This window comes from Fringilla coelebs (genome assembly GCF_963513975.1).
Source record: "Fringilla coelebs genome assembly, chromosome: 4".
In the NCBI taxonomy this organism is placed as follows: Eukaryota; Metazoa; Chordata; class Aves; order Passeriformes; family Fringillidae; genus Fringilla; species Fringilla coelebs.
In genome coordinates this window covers 36,262,497-36,277,060 of record NC_140032.1, presented here as the reverse complement: position 1 = coordinate 36,277,060, position 14,564 = coordinate 36,262,497, and positions in this window count along the sequence as shown.

Here is a 14,564-nt window from a genome sequence, read left to right as displayed (position 1 = left end):
TGCAGCAGCCCTGCAATGCCCCATTAGAGAAACGTGGCTTAAGGAGAGGATAGCAAATAGCATTCTCATACTTCAAGAAAAATATCAAGATCACACAAAAAACAAGAAAGGAAATGTCCGTTTATTTCTTCATGCTGTAAACCACTATCAGAACAACTTATCTTTTCAGGTATTTATAAGAATTTCTGGATCAAACTTCTGCAGGAAAATCAATTTTAGTGGAAGCTTTTTAGGATGGACCAGAAGTTTAGGGATGGCTAGTTATTATTTTAAAGGAATATCCAGTGTAACATGAATTTGAAAGCTGATACTGAAGGAAAGTATAGATATTGAGTGACAGTTACCATATAAGAGCTTCTATATAAGAAAAGTTGAAAATGCCAAGTACAGTGCATAAGTCACTAAGAAGTTTTATTTTTTCCTTTAGAGATTGTAGGACTTAATTAGATATCAATTCCAGGTGGGATGTTGCCTGGAATTCTTTCATTTGTAATGATTGATTTTTAAGATCTAATCCGTTTTTATAAATCATTGGATGAGTATGGCTTCATTCAAAAGAGTGATTTAATTCCATTGTGACTGTTCTGACCTTAAATAAATGCAAACTTGGGGTAGTAAGTAAAATGCTTTTCTAAATAAATAAAAAGCATAATTTTTATTTTCACAAAAATTTGAAGTTTATTTTCTAAGTTTGACAGTGGTTATGCAAAATGAACTAGCTACAATCAAAATCCCCTACATTCAAATAAACAACCTGCTTTTGTTTGTGGTTTTTCATGTATCAACGTAGGTTGATCAAGACTTTAAAATAAAACAAAAATAATAAAATGTTTGGAAGCAGAGCCAATCTGTGTGTGCTATCGAACAACATATAAGAGTAAAAAATGTTTCTGTGCTACCCACAGGAAAAAACAGCATCAGCTATGCACGGGAGCAGAACAGCTACACCTAAAGTGTATGTGCAAATGTCAGGATTTGGAGGGCTACTCCCTGCCTTCAGTGTGCCCTCTGCCTAACCAAACACCTCAGCTAGGCAATTCAATAAGTGCTGCAGCTTTCAAATGTGCAGGACACCTTCCACTAACATTACTGGGAGCTGTTAGCCAGACTTCAACTAAATAAGATCCTGAGAGTTCAGCCACAGGCATATATCTCTAATGATCTTGTTCAGCAGCCTTAACTTTTAAAATTTCTTAATCTATTCATGGTTGATTACTGTCATTCTTTCCAAATATTCCTGTTTCCAAATATTCCTCTTTCCAAAGATCATTCTTGTGAGTTCTGTAAATAGTGCCTAAAACTTTTCTTGTGCATCACTTTGCACATTTTGCTGTGATCCTGGAATAGAGAAAGTATTTGTGCATACTATTTCTTATTTTATATGGTATTTCAGTGAAAGTTTCATGTGTTTTTATAAGATTTGTAATTTTTTAATATTTCCTGAATGTGTAAATGTGTTTAGGGTATGAGAGAGGAGAGAACTTGAGCTGGTAGATCAACAAAATCAGAAACCAGAACTGTAGAAACAGGTAGGTAGCTGATTTTAATTCCTTGACATTAAACTAATAAATATTAGTGTCTGAAGAGGTGTCACTGTTTTATCATCATTTAATATTTTAACTTGACATTTTTGCCTTTCTTGTATCTATCTAATTACAATTATGTAACCATAATAAGAGAATTAAAGAGGCATTCAGGATAGATATTTTAAATCAACTAATCCTGGAGAGCAGCAATCTTTCTTTAAGATAAAATGCATTTTTTATGGACTCCACAAAAAAGCATATTAATTTGGTGGTTTTTAGTCCCTTTTAGCTCTGTAGTAGGAAAAAATAAATTAGGATCACCATAGAAATCTTATCTTCACTAGGTCAGTTGCAACCAGATATACAGTGGCTTTTACTTGTCTTTCCTCTCATGTCTATAGTGTTTACTCCATAAGACAACTTCAACAGACAATATCAAGAGGTTTGGCCTGCTTGAATGTTATGTCACTCAGTCTGTGATTTTCTTGGGTATTGTTTAAAACAACGTATTTCTTCTCTCCTCTGTTTGGATTTTTTTGTTTTTCCTTTTTGAAGAATCAATCTTTTATGATCTCCCTTCACAGAAGGGCAACATTTGTTTCTTTATTTTTGTATATGAATTTACTACAACAGATTACAGGATATTGCAGTCTTTGTGATGATTTAGAAGCAAGGGGGGGGTTTCTTTCTTTTTTCCTTTTTTTACGTGCTGTTTCTTTACTCCTTTGCTTTTGGTTTTGCTCATGTTGGATTGACCTGCACATGTGCTGTAGACAGTCTTCTGGCTTGCATGCATACCCACACATGTGGTGCCTATACCAAGAGGATCCACCACGAGATCTGCATGCACTCCTGCAATTAAAACAGCTCTCGTTTAAAAATAGGGCTTATTGACACGTGTCACTACAGACAGACAAAAGAAAAGAAAAAAACAACCTCAAATTCAGCGTTTCCTGAGAGAGGAATGCTCAAAAGGGACGCTAATATCTGGGGAGAGGTCTGTTTTTGTGACTGCTTTTCACTTCCCGTTTCTCTACAGGAGGAATCCTAGGACTGTGTGGGGTAGGCTTTCAGCTTTGGAAAACACACACAGCCTGCAGAGCTCGCACCCCAATACGTGCTCATTGCATATTTTGGTGACAATCAACACGTGTTGTTAAGGTCATTTTTGGTTTTCTGATAAAGAGGTGGAAATAACTGTACAGATCACAGAAAAACAGAAATTCCTAAAAAACTACATATTCACAGTTCAAATGGCAGTTGAATAGCCTGCTAAAGGAGAACATTGACCAGTTTAGTCTTAAAAAAAATCAGAGGAAAATCACATGAATTCTTTTGAGATGGCATTTATAATTTTGATTATACATAGAGCAAAAATGTAAACTCAGTGAGTTTTGTCTGAGTTCATATTTTGTTCAGAAATTAGTTGTACTAATAAAATAGGCTTTGTCTTAAGAAGGAATAAAGAAAAACCTTTTAATTACCACAAATTTTGACACCAAGTTTTGCATTTTATAAACTGCTATAAATTTTTACATAATTTTACTTTGCCATCAGAAAAAAAATGCTCCACTTCTAGCTGTGCTTTACTGCTAAAGGTACAAAAATCTGTTAAAAAGTAAAAATTAACTGTTAAATGTATTACAGAAGTGAAATGTTAAAACACTGCATTGGTATGTTGGAAGCATTTAATTTTGATAGGCATGATGTATAGCTAGGGAAGTAAATGTACTCAAATTATGCTGTCTTTGAAAGACTAGGTAATTTAAAAGTAGATTATCCAATGAGACCGAAGTAGTAGTTGTCAAATTTTCAGGAAGTAATTAAACAAGCAGAGGGTCTCTCTTTTTTACTGGCTGTTTCTGGGTTCCATAGAGATTATGAAGAGAGACAAGAAAAATGACAGAGCAGGCTAAACAGCACATCAAACTCCCCTTGAAGAAAGCTTTTTTTTCCCCCTTAGTGGCTTTCTGAATAAGGTAGGTAATGTTTTACGGTATTTTTGTTGCAGGTATCTGGTAAAATGTGCCCTTTGGAAAAGCAAGAGACACCACAGGCAACTTCTTTTTTTTTTTTAATACTTCTTAATGAAATCTGTGTTACTCCCAAAGGCTTCTTGCCTATATATGGTTTGATTTTGTTTTGTTGTTTTGTTTTGTTTAGATCTCAGTTCTTCTGGTTGACTGCTGTGTGGCACTCTGCCTTTTCTTTCCAAAAGAAGGGCCACAATTTCTTGTCCAGCTGCTGCTGGTGCTGCCCAAGCTTTCACACAGCTCCACGCTCACAGAGCACCTCAGTCCTTCCCTGGCACACACAGCCTCACTTTTTATCTGCTTTTTCCAGTTTGCATGCTGCAATACAAGGTAGCTGCCCCTGGGTTTGTCAGCAACATAACATCAGGCAATGGGCTGGGGTCTCAGTTTGGCTAAGAAATGTCAGTGCCTGCCCCTCAGAGCAGAAAGCAATTGTCCAGAGTGGGGATGCAGTTGGATGGTAAAACACAACCCTCTGGCGAGTGTAAACTTGGAGGGCAGGGCTATGCCTTTTTATTTTGTAAATTCCTATGTAACCATTTTAGGAATCAGCCCTCCAGTGTCTAGGTAGTAAGTGCTGTATCAAATCAAGAGGTTTTCTGACTTCAGGGCGATGGGAACAATGAGTGTCTAGCCATTAAAATGACTTCCATGATAATTCTCAAATGCCTCTTTCTCTGTGTATTTCAGCAGTGCAGATGCAAGAAGAGAAATCACAATGGTACCAGCTTTGAAGGTGAGGCGGCAGATCGGGTTACCTTGAGAAATCAGCAATAAAACCCACTCCTGACTTTTCAGGAAACCTCCTGCAGTGTCCCGTGTCCAGATTTGTCATTGCACCACACAGAGCAGTAAGGGACCAGCTGGGGCCATGACAGGGACCTAAGGCAAATCTGATTGACCTCCCAGAAAAACAGGAGGAAAACATAAGGATTTTGGATAGCCAGACTGACACTACAATTACCTACAAGTAGCCACTTCTCCCTCGACTAAGAAGGGAGCTTCTTAGGCATAAAATTTCTGCTGTGAATGTTCTGTTGACCTTGCCCTTTTCAGTTTCCCAAAGAGCTAATTCTGACTCACAGCAGTCAGTGCTTCAGCCACTCTTTCACCTAGTGCTAGGACTAGTGTGGAAACTTTCCATATTGACCATAGAGCCTCAAAAGGCCTTCTTCACCTTCTTCCCCTTCTTTTTCTTGCCCTTTCCTAGGACAGACTAATCCAAGATTTCTCTCTAAGACATGAGGATTTATATGTGTTTACCTTACCTATTCACTGCTTTAAACTGTGGGATGTAGACTACTGATTAATGTTGCTAACTACTGAAAAAACTGCTGCTGTGCTCCCTGAGGAGGACTGGAAGTCACCAATGGGATCTCTTGTAGGCTATAGCAGTCTGTGCATCAAATAGTCTGATAACATTTCCATAACTAGACCTTATAAATTAATTAAAATTAAATCCACACTTTAAAATTAAAAGTAGGAATATGACAAATTGAGTAAGAAGAATATTTTTTAAATTCTTGAAACAGTCACCCTAAATATTTTCAGTTCCAGATCTCATGCGAGGGGAGACACCTTTTTTAAACGGAATTACATTTTTAAGTTATTATCTTATCAGCTTCATGTTTCTACATGAAAACAGCATTTTCAAAATACTATTTCTGGTAGCTGGAAAATTAAGATGATAGGAAATTATGACAGTAGATGAAGGTGATAGTTATTTTTCTGAAGGATTTCTTCAGACACCGTTGTAGTGGCCTAGAGTAAGCTGGAGGCCATTGCTTTTCTGCAGTTGCACCATCTGATTAGCAGTGTAGGCATGGATCTAGATAGCACTGATGACACTAAACAGGCCATTTTCAGCCCAGACATGCCCCTGCACATCAAGAATATTCCACACCAGTTGTAAAACACACTTCCAACTGCATCCACAATGCACAAGGGAGGTATCAGAAAAAGCACTGATATTTGTTAGAAAAATGCACATGTGTACACTTCATTTCAGGATCCTTTAACAGACTGCTTTTTTCTCTTTACTGGAACAGATGAATGGAACAGGTTGTACTGTCTTTGGAGTTACCAGCCTGATGGTTTTTCTGGAAATGATGCTGGAAGCATTGTCCAGGAAGAGGCTGACTTGAGAAGAGGCTGAATTCTTGCAAACAAGTTTGGGACTGGTGGGGAAAGGCTCCCCTCGATACCAGGGAGAGGAGTACCTGGAAGGTCACGCTTGAGAAAAGAATTGTTTGAGAGTTGCTCTGCATGTGGTAGTAACACTGAAAACTGCAAACTGCAGATCATCAGTATATCTTTATCTGGAGAACACTAAGAGATAGAAAATTGGAGCTGTTAATCACAGTTGTTATTACTGTGGGTGAATGAGGGATTAACAGAAGGAGTAAGATTGATTTGAAGGTGTTTACACAAAAGCATGTGTCCAGAGCATCCTTTGGTATTATGCACTCCCTCAAGTTAAAGAGCTAAATTCTTCAAACAAGTGCACTGTGAATAAATTCACTGTTCTAAGGAAAGGATCATATTCATTATCCTCTACATTTGGGAAATTATTGGGCATTGATTATAAATGCAGGGAGAAAACATGTGGTTGTAGGTAAGACACCAAAAAGTCTTGAGATTTTTTTTTCCAGTCAATTATCATATTAGGTTGGCTTAACAAAGTTTCAGCTTTGTCCACAAATAATTAAATATAACTGGTTTTGGAAACCCTGTTTGACCCTTTGGCTTCTATGCAGAGAAGCCAAGGGACCTCATTTAAAAAGAAAAACTCCAAAAATGCTATATCTTTTCACCAGGTTTGTTTGCGCTTTCAGTTTCGTGGCCCGTCTGCCCCTGGCGCTGCAGGAGCGTCCTGCTCCCGCTCCGGCTCCCGCTCCGGCTCCCGCTCCCGCTCCGGCTCCCGTTCCCGTTCCCGCTCCCGATCCCGCTCCGGCTCCCGTTCCCGCTCCTCCCCAGAGGCACGGCGGTTTGACTCCCTCCCCGCAGCGGGACAGCTCTCCGCGTCGCTCAGCCTTTCGCCCCAGTTACTGGGCTTCTCCCAACACTTTTTTTCCTCTTTCTGTCTGTCTGTCTTTGGATGGGGGAGACGGCCGGGCGAAGGGAAATCTCCCGCGGGCAGGACCAAGGGGCGCCCCTGAGCCCCCCCGCTTTCCCCGTGCTCTGGCTTTCCTCTCCCTGAAGCCCTGTGTACACAAAGGGCTCGCTTCTGCCTTTCAATTAGGTAACCGAGATTTATTTACTTTTACTCTTTCTCCCGTCCCTACGCGTATTTGGTGTCTGTAGCTCCTGTCAGCTTTGGGATTGGGTATTCTTTTGATTTCCCCCCCCCCCCCCCGCCCCCTCCTCCCTATGAAGTTATTTTTTTGCATTTTCCCGGAGGCAGATTTAAATCAAATGTCCGTGTAAGGGAGGACTCCATCCAGCCTGTCTCCTACACCCAGCGGGCAGACGCGTCTCGGCCACCCCGCCGCTCCGGCCGAGCCTGACCCTGGCCTGGGCAGTGCGGGGGCTCCCGCGGCTCCGGGGGTGCCCGAGGAGCCCCCGCTGGCTGGGAGGGGCTGGCGGAGCTCAGCCTCGGTACATACCCCGAGGGGGAAAAGCCACCAACAAAAAACCCCCAACAGCAGAAAACACACCAAACCCGCCAGGGCTGGAGAAGGAGGGTTTCCCCGCGTTCAAGGAGCTGAGGCGGGGTTGGGTGACACGACGTGTCGGGGACAGCGCTTGGCACCGGCGGGTCCTGCGGGGCTTTCCCGGAGCGCCTTATATGGCGGGGGCGGGGGGGCCCGGCCCGGCTGCCGGCCGAGCCCCAGCCCGGGGAGCGTGTGCGGGGCCGCCGCGGGGTGCGCGCTTCGTTTCGGTCTAGGGCACACACGGAGCGGACGGGACGGGGATCTCCGAGGAGACCCCATCCGCCAGAAGGCAGGACCATAGCAACCTTCCCGGCCACGAAAGGTAAATGAGATTTGGTCTCTGTTGGTTGTATTGTTGTTGTTAGGAATATTTTGTTCGGACTGGTTTGTTTTGTGTGGGAGTTCTTCTGTGTGTGTGTTTGTGATTAAAAAAAAAAAAAAAGTTTATTTTTTCTTTCTCTCCCTTTTCCCTCCTCTCGTGGTTTCCTGAACGGCACGGACCTGGGGTGTGGAGGCGGCCATTGGCATCCCGAGGAGCGCCGCCGCCCTGTCCCCGCCAGCTGTGTGTCCCCGCCAGCTGTGTGTCCCGCGGGGGACCAGCGCGGGGACGCGGAGCTCCCGGCGCTGCTCGCTCTCGCCGGCGGCCCCTCCGCCTCCCGTCCTCCTTCTGCTCGGCTCAGCCTGGCCCCGCGCTCCCTTTGCTGCCGGCCACCGCGGGCACTCCGCGTCCGCTCCGAAGCTCCACGCGTGACTTCGGGAAGAAATGAAGGGGAGGAAAGTCGAGGAATTTTCTGTTCGGCATTGAAGCGGGGAAAAAGAAAAACCGCGAGTTCGGTCACCTGCTCTGCGTGCTGGCCGGAGGAAGGCCGGCCCGGCCGGGGCCTGGGGAGCTTTTATTGCCCATAAATAGTACCGGGGGAGCGGCGGTAATGCGATCAGGAAGGGAGGCATTAGGCAGAGCGGCGCTCAGGCACCGGGCGGCTACAATCGCGCTCTCTGAAGACGCTTCGAGGCTAGCCGCAGTAAAGGTTTTATTGGTAACTGAGAAGCGCCTCGCAGCCGCAGGTTTGGCATTAATGAGCGCTTCGGCGGGTAGGAATTACACTGCCGGGCTGGCGGCGAGACCCAGCGGGCAAAGGGCGCTGCGCGGTCGGAACAAGTATTTACTAAAGGAGTTAGCGCCAAATGAATGCCGGATTTCAGCCTTCGATGTCACGGATAAATTTTTTAGTAACTATGAAATCAGGCCACTAACTTTTATAGAGGAAAAAAAAATATTTGAAGTTACAAACTTCTCTAATAGCTGAAAATTAACTTTTGACAACAAGCGGGATTTCTCCTCCTCGTTGATTCAAAGAAACATCTATACTTAAATTTCACCCTAAAAGATCTACTATTTCAAAAATAACAGCACCCCGCAGGGCAATTTTCCAGATGTAGAAGAACCTTTAAAACCAAACCGCAGCGTTGCCTGTGGGCAGACGTGTTTAATGCCGGTGAGAGCAGAGCATCCACAATATTTAGTTAGGATTTTCGGGTATGCAAGGAGCACAGGAATGTTATTCTCTCCTGCAGATCCTGAAGCCCTTCCTACAAGATTTTCTTTTTGATCTCCTTGTTGTCAAGTAATTAGTAAAATGAATTACCCACTCCGGCGCTGTGCCTTCAGGTACCAGAGGCATTAGGGCTGTAAACTTCGCATTTTCTGCAAATCTCCGGCTCGCTTTTCTCCCCCATCAGCAGCGGTCCTTTCAGAGGGGTTAAATTTTAATTTAGTTCCTTGTAAGCTGTGAAGGGATGCGTTATGCCGCCGTCTCTGCCCATTTGAAGTTAGTAGACTCGTTGCAGTGACCTTGCCTCTCCGGGCAAAGGCAGCGGGGGGTTCGTGGCGAGGCAGCGCTGCCGGCAGTCCCGGTCCTGCCTCCCGGCCAGCCCCGCGGCAGGGCTGGCGAGCACCGCGGCACAGCTGGCAACATCGGATGGCGCGACCATCAGAGCAACTTCCACTGTCCTTGCCGTCCTTGGGAAGATCTCCTCTTGTCTTTGAAAATGTCTCACACGAATTTCCCCAGGTGGACGACTGTATTGTAATATACTCTGGAGTGTTAAGGTTACCTTGGCGGGCGGGGGGAAGAGGGAAAGAGAAGAAAGCAAAAGCCCTTGTAACTAATTATCTTTGAATTTCTGCCTTTTCTCGGACACGGATTTTATATCTGAGCAAACGAAAACAGTAAATACGGGGGTACGGATTTAAAGATACCTAAATGAACACAAAGTGTGACTGTGTGGGTATGGATAGAAGCAGTTCTGTTAGAGCGCTTTCATTGAAAAAGAAGAGAAGTTGACAAAACGATTATCCTTTTATCAGATTAAAAGCCGTCTGTTTTTTTTTAATGTTTAAATCCTTTCATCAGGAATATGGCTGTATTCCAAACGATGAAATAGAGGAATTTCACTTGTAACAGGAAAAAAAAAAAAACCAAACAACAAAGCCAACAAAAAAATAAGCTATTCCACCCCCAAAAGATTTTTTCACCTTCCTACCTACAAAATAACAACAAAACACCAAAGCGTCCGAGAAGTTTTTGTTTTTATTTTGATTTCATTATTCAGTGTTGGGATTTAACAACTAGAAGTTGGAAAACCTATCTGAAAACTGTAGGGCCACGTTGCAACAAAGGTCTGGCCAGCATTAATCTAGTGTTTGGAAAACACTTGACAATTGCGAGGGCTCCCCCATTTCCTTCAGTTCCTTTAAAAGTCACCCCTTTCAAAAGAGAATCACAGCCCCTATCTCTGTCTCTCCAGATAGACTCCCTTCTCTCTCTCTCTCCCTCTCTTTCCCCTTGCGTGAAGGGGTGAATTGAAAAATCATTTAATTATTTTCATTCTAATCGCCTTAATCCCCCTTATACTAGGAGCAAATGATGATAATGGGATCCACATGGAAAAGACCCCCGGATGGGGGTGCAGGGATCCTCCCGGCCCTGGGCCTGGCAGGTGGAGACGGGCGGGGCGGGGCTCTAACATAAATAAAGCATTGGACTAAGCCTTCTTAACCCGCGGGCCACTTGTCACCATTTTATTTTTGCTCCAGGTGACACTGCCGTTTGTCACTCTGGGGGAGCAGGGGACTCTCCTGAAACCGGAGAAGAAAAACCAAAACCCAGCTCACTCCCACCCCACGCCATCCCCCCGCCTCCTCGGAGCCTAAGCAAGGACAAGCTGATTGATTTTCCCGGGTCGCCCTGGCAATCTCCGGGGCCGCTCCGCTTTGCCGCCGTCCGCGGCCGGCCACCATGCAGACCCCTCCGGCTGCGGGCGCTCAGCTGCAGCCCGAGGCGAGGAGGAGGAGGAAGAGGAGGAGGAAGGGCAGCTCGCAGGCGGCATTAGGTAAAAGCACCACCGTGACAGTACTCCTGTCTGAGGCTGCAGGAATAGAGCCAACAGCGAGATCGCCGGGCGCTGGGTTTTCTTGGGGCGTTTGCAGATCTGTACAAATACGGCGCCTGCCGGTTTTCATAAACAACTTTCAGGACACAGTCAATCAGTCATGCTGGCAAGCAAGCAGACCAGGAGCCTAGGATATATACAAGGCATAAATATATACGTATAAACCCTGTCAATTTTGGAGTAGTTGCAATTTTTTTTCTATAAGCCTAAGGGAAACAGTATCTAGAAGGACTCTGACAAGTCAGGAAATCACAGTGGAAAAGTAGAAGGTATTGTTAGAAAGTTATGTTACATTGTAAGTTTTAATACCAGCAAGAGAAATATTGGAAAACAGAAAGAAAGAAGAAAATGTCTAAGCAAGTCAAAGTTTTATAAAAAACATAAAATATTATGCTTACAGTCAGAGAGACAATTTCAAAATATGTGGCTGAAAACGTGAAACCTGACCACTTTAAAATACAATGCAATAGATATATCTGTAAAAGACATGAGTTTACCAGATTTTCTAGTCAGCAAAGTATTCTTTATGTTGCAGTCATTTCTAGTCTTAATTTGAAACATATTTTGTATGTAGAGATAGGTCCTTGCAAATGCACTGTGTTGTTGTGTTCTGTTTTTTTTAAACGATCTTTTGATAATAGGAGCCCTGCACAGCATGGAGTTTGTGCTCTCTCTTTCTGACACTGAATCTTTTTCTTGCAAAAGGACATGTGTGAACAAGGAACCCATAAAATGAATGGTGCAACAGGTTTGAACATCCCAGTACTGCAGAAAGAATAGCTGCCCATCAAGGTAGGAGAAAGATAATCAAGTTTCTGGACTTACAAGAGAAGGACATATTCTGTGCTGGTGTAAATTAGGAGTTCCACTGAAATAGAGGACTGGTTGGTACTGCAGAAACTGAGTGTTGTTCTCATGGTGCTATGATCCAAAACAGTGGCTCCTTCTTCTGCCTAGTGAGCATTGAAGAAAGCCTGGGCAATGATGCTCAGAGAGCAGAAGCTTAGCTCTAGGAGAAAGCATCAAGAGGAACTTTTCCCAGCTGGTAAAACCTGCCAAACAAGATTGTAAAATTGAGGACCAGAGTACTGATTTTGCTCAGGAAAGACATTGTGACTGCATTGCCTCTATGATACTATTGTCAGGAACAATTTTATTTTTTTGAAATTACTGCATTTCTTGTGTAAGTTTGCACATCAAGAATAAACTTGGTATTTGGTCATTTCACTCTGTGGCTGTTCTCTGTCAAAACAAATCCTATAAGGAGCCTAATCCAAAAACTACTCAGGTCAGGAGAGTGGGTTTTGGTGATGACCTTCCACGCTGACTGGGTTTTGGAGATCAAAAAAGTTGCAAAATTGTGTCACTGCCTTCTCAGAAACTTAATGTGTTTAAAGATGTGTATGGTCAGAAAGATAGGGATTTGGTTTACATCTAAGACCTTCTCCTTTTAAGGACTTGTGTTTAAAATGGATGGGATCATGTACTTGTTTAAAGGCAGTTTCATTTTTATATAATAATTTATGCTTATCACCATGTAAGTGAATGCTTCATCAATTACAGCTTTATTCTTGTGGATACAATGTTTTATTTTTCATAGCAATATATTATGGATGCCTTTCTCTGAATCTTGCCTTGATTTGTGTCGTGTAAGACTGACACAATGAGTGATAAATGTATTAACTGACAATCTCCAGTTAAAATACCATATAAAATATAAAAATTAAAGTAGTAACGGAAGACTCTGTAAATACTTTATAATTTTGATGTTATTTTAATGTTGTGGGGAAACTGTAAAAGCTCACACATTTTTTACCCTCAAAGATTCAGTTTGTTTTGCTGGGGCTATTTTTTTTTGTATTCCAGGTTAAATGATTGTTAAGACTAATATAAACAATCTTGTCTGGAAATAAAGAAAGTGAAAAGGGGGATAGAAATATACCGTATGTATTGAAAGAATCAACATCTCACCCCTTCCACACCATAACCTGGCTTCTTTCTGCCTTTGAGTATTCCTTCTAAACTTTGTAGTATGGCAAGTGACAAAAATCTTTCCAGAAGGTTACTGATTCACCAAAGGCTGTTTGTGAGAAATGCCTGCCACAGCAGACAGGTTACCTCATCAGCCTAGTAACACACAAATTCTCCTGTGCTCCATCACGTGATGCACCTATGTATTGAGGCCTGGCTACAAAGGGGGTGAAGTCAAATGGATGCTTTAATCACTGCTTGAGAAAATGACAGTTATAATCTAATATATATAGTTACATACTAAAACTGAGACACCTTTTCCTTGACATCAATATACTGCTGAATCTGTACAGGTGGGACTTGGCTATTTATTTTACAGGTGGGACTCGGCTATTTTTATTTTATGGTCATTGAATTTGACTAATTCTCTTTGCTCTGAGGTTAAATGCTTTTTGTATGAAGTATAAGTTGTATGAAGTAACAGTATTACTAGCACTACTTGTAGTAAGCATGAAGCCTCCAAAGTGTCAGCCTGATTTTGGCTCCTCTTCTTTATTGAGCATACTTTATCCAAGAAGATGTGAGAACACTGCTTTCTTTCAGTTGGTAACACAGTGACATCTATTACCTTACACTGTGTGTTGACCACGGCTCTGTTAGGAGGTGAGTCATTAAAGATACTTCTAATTCTTTACTTCTTCTAATGCAAAGATATCCTAAATCTCCTCCCTTGAGTAACAATTTGCTTTTGACAGATGCAGGGCAACAACTTTATTAGGGTGTAACTTGTTTGGTGTGTGGCAAGGTAATTGCAGATAAGCTTCTCCAAGTATTATCTCATATTATGGGTAAAATTCTTCTTAGCTTAAATTCGTGGTGAACAACTTCTAAAACAGACTAAAGATCATTAATTAGCATGAAATGAATTAGCGTTTGGTTTTGGAATGGATTGAAGCTATTGACATAAAACTGTCCACTTTGCAACATGGGCTTCCTTTTCCATTGCTTTTGTATAATAGAACTGTCTGTACTTAGAAAATACTGTTACTCACTGAGAATACCTCTTAACTGCTAAGTTCTCTTGTCTCTGTTATATAACCACTGTGAAGAAATTACAGAGAACACTTTATATTTTAAAAATAACAAGATTACATGCAGTTTACTAATTTGGGTGGAGGAGGTATAGATTGCAAAGAAAGACTGCTCTGTTTTCCTGTGGACAGCTGTGGAGGGGCACAGATGTGTTGGGCAGGGCAGAAAAGCTGTTACGTTACTGCAGGAAAGAGGGAGGATGAGGTATGAATACGTCTGGGACCCGGTATGCTCTTACAGAGACCACCAATCTCACCTTTTCAAAACTTTTGTCTTGATCGACATTAAAACCAACAAATTTTAGCTTTAATGAAGTCTTATCACAGAAAATTTCCTTTGCTTTTTTTTGTTTTACTAGTTTGAATCTTTAGACGCAGGCTATACATCTTGATTTATGACTGACAGTTTAACTTATTAAATATCACTAATTTAATTTTCAATAAATTCCAGTCTTTATGATTTTAAATAAAATCTATCTTACATAGGAAGCCAGAATAATGTCTATGTTCTATTTAGATCTTCAAATTAGCCCTTTAAGTGCTGTGATTTTCAGTATATGTTATGCAGCACTACACACATTGTGAAGACTTAATACCAAGAAAAGATCATATTTTACTTTTAAAAAGTTGAAAAAGAATTTAACAAAAGCTGATTACTAATCATGTGACTTCTGTATGTTATTACATACCTAAACCTTATTTACATGCAAAAAAAAAAATCAAGCATTTCTTATTGTATTTTTGCAGTAATAGATGAATGTTGAGTATTTACTGTAATTTTTTTCTGCTATTCCATGGGGAAAAAAAAACCCAAAAAAGTCAGCTTTTGCTAGTACA